Raw genomic sequence first — 3157 nt, 5'->3', positions numbered from 1 at the left:
TCCCCTTGACATTCAATGGCATTACCATCGCTGAATCCCCCACTATCAACATCCTAGGGGCTACCATTGACCAAAAACTGAACTGGAGTAGCCCTATAAATACCTTGGCTACAAGAGCAGGTCAGAGGCTAGGAATCCTGAGGCGAGTAACTCACCTCCCGACTCCCCAAAGCCTGTCCACCATCTACAAGGCACAAGTCAGGAGTGTGATGGAATACTCTCCACTTGCCTGGATGGGTGCAGCTCCAACAACACTCAAGAAGCTCAACACCATCCAGGACAAAGCAGCCCGCTTGATTGGCACCCCATCCACAAACATTCACTCCCTCCACCACCGACGCACAGTGGCAGCAGTGTGTACCATCTACAAGATGCACTGCAGCAATGCACCAAGGCTCCTTCGACAGCACCTTCCAAACCCGTGACCTCTACCAACTAGAAGGACAAAGGCAACAAATGCATGGGAACACCATCACCTGCAAGTTCCCCTCCAAGTCACACACCATCCTGACTTGGAACTATATCACCGTTCCTTCACTGTCGCTGGGTCAAAATCCTGGAATTCCCTTCCTAACAGCACTGTGGGTGTACCTACCCCACATGGACTGCAGCAGTTCAAGAAGGCAGCTCACCACCATCTTCTCAAAGGGCAATTAGGGATGGGCAATAAATGCTGGCCTGGCCAGCGACGCCCACATCCCATGAATGATTAAAAAAAAGAGCTCCCCCTTGATGAATCCTTGTTCACCGCTTTCCAATAATAAGGCAAAGAAATGAGCACAAACAGGCTTTCTTGGGGTTAAAGAAAATAAGTGAAATTTATTAAAACTTAAGCTCTAATTCGGTTAACGCCTACGGATACACGCCGCGCCCCAGTCACTCTCTCTCTGTCGCCCCCCCCCGTCTCTCTCTCTTGTCCCCCTCTCTCTTCCTCTGTCCCCCCCTCTCTCCCTCTCTCCCCCCTCTCTCCCTCTCTCTCTCTGTCCCCCTCCCTCTCTCTCTGTCGCCCCCACCCTCTCTCTCTCTTCCCCCTCTCTCTGTCCCCCCTCTCTGTCTGTCCCCCCCTCTCTGTCTATTCCCCCCCTCTCTGTGTCTGTCCACTCCCCTCTCTCTGTCCCCCCTCTCTCTCTGTACCCCCCCCTCTCTGTCTGTCCCCCCCCTCTGTCTATTCCACTCCCCTCTCTCTGTCCACCCACTGTCTGTCCCCCCCTCTGTCTGTCCCCCCCTCTCTCTGTCCCCCCCTCTTTCTGTCCCCCCCCTCTCTGTCCCCCCCCTCTCTCTGTCCCCCCTCTCTCTGTCTGTCCCCCCTCTTTCTATCTGTCCACCCCTCTTTCTGTCTGTCCACCCCTCTCTCTGTCTGTCCCCCCCCCTCTCTCTGTCTGTCCCTCCCCTCTCTTTGTCTGTCCCCCACTCTCTCTGTCTGTCCCCCCCCTCGCTCCCCCTCTCTGTCCCCCCCTCTCTGTCTGTCCCCCCTCTCTCTGTCTGTCCCCGCCTCTCTTTGTCTGTCTCCCCCTCTCTCTGTCTGTCCCCCCCTCGCTCCCTCTCTCTGTCCCCCCCTCTCTCTGTCCGTCCCTCTCTGTAATTCCCCCCTCTCTCTGTCTGTCCACCCCCCTCTATCTGTCTGTCCCCCCCTCGCACCCGCTCTCTGTCCACCCTCTCTCGGTCCCCCCCTCTCTCTCTGTCCACCCCTCTCTCTGTCTGTTCCCCCCTCTCTGTCTGTCTCCCCCTCTCTGTCTGTCTCCCCCTCGCTCCCTCTCTCTGTACCCCCCTCTCTCTGTCACCCCCCTCTCTCTGTCCCCCTCTCTCTCTCTGTCCCACCTCTCTCTGTCTGTCCCCCCCGCTCTCTGTCTGTCCCCCGTCTCTCTATCTGCCACCCCCCTCTGTCTGTCCCCCCTCTTTCTCTCTGTCCCCCCTCTCTCTCTCTGTACCCCCCTCTCTCTCTCTGTCCCCCCCTCTCTCTGTCTCCCCCTCTCTCTCTCTGTCCCCCCTTCCGTCTGTCTGTCCCCCCTCTCTCTGTCTCTCCCCCCGCTCTCTGTCTGTCCCCCGTCTCTCTATCTGCCACCCCCTTCTGTCTGTCCCCCCTCTCTCTCTCTGTCCCCCCCTCTCTCTGTCCCCCCCTCTCTATCTGTCCCCCCCTCTCTATCTCTGTCCCCCCCCCTGTCTGTCTGTCCCCCCTCTCTCTGTCTGTCCCCCCGCTCTCTGTCTGTCCCCCGTCTCTCTATCTGCCACCCCCCTCTGTCTGTCCCCCCTCTCTCTCTCTGTCCCCCCTCTCTGTCTCTGTCCCCCCTCTCTCTCTCTGTTCCCCCCTCTCTCTCTCTCTGTCCCCCCCCTCTCTCTCTCTCTCTCTCTGTGCCCCCCCCGCTCTCTCTCTCTCTCTCTGTCCCCCCTCTCTCTCTCTGTTCACCCCCTCTCTCTCTCTCTCTGTCCCCCCTCTCTCTCTCTCTCTGTCCCCCCTCTCTCTCTCTCTCTCCTTCTGTCCCCCCCCCCCCTCTCTCCCTCTCTGTGTCCTCTCTCTCTGTCCCCCCCCCCCTCTCTCTCTGTCCCCTCTCTCTCTCTCTCTGTCCCCCCTCTCTCTCTCTGTCCCCCCTCTTTCTCTCTCTCTCTCTGTGTCCCCCCCCCTCTCTCTCTCTCTCTCTGTCCCCCCCCTCTCTCTCTCTCTCTGTCCCCCCTCTCTGTTGGTCCCCCCTCTCCCTCTCTCTATCTGTCCCCCTCTCTCTACATTCCCCACTCTTTCTCTCTCTGTCGCCCCACTTCTCTCTCTGTCTCTCTGTTACCCCCTCTTTGTTCCCCTCTCTCTCTGTTTCCCCTGCCCCTCCCCCCCACCCCCCATCTCTCTCTCTCTCTCTCTCTCTCTCTCTCACACACACAGTTGTACTGAGTGGAGGCACTTCAGTACAGCAGCTTTGTGCTCGGTCAGTTTGTTTAAAAACATCGTGCTGAGTTTCACGGCTCAGCTACTGAAGCAGGAACCCGCCTCCCAACATCAGACAGATTCGGGGTTTTCCGGCAGGCTTTTTAAAAAGTCGGAAAATTCTGGATCTGTCAAAGTTGGGAAGCGCGTTCCTGCTCCAGCAGCTGCCAGCTGTGAAACAGTACAATGTTTTTAAAGGCCGGTCTGCAGGAAGAAGACAATGGGAAATTTCCTATCTCCAGTCAC

Source organism: Heterodontus francisci, chromosome 44 (assembly GCF_036365525.1).
Source record: "Heterodontus francisci isolate sHetFra1 chromosome 44, sHetFra1.hap1, whole genome shotgun sequence".
Classification (NCBI taxonomy): domain Eukaryota; kingdom Metazoa; phylum Chordata; class Chondrichthyes; order Heterodontiformes; family Heterodontidae; genus Heterodontus; species Heterodontus francisci.
This window is presented reverse-complemented; position numbering follows the sequence as displayed.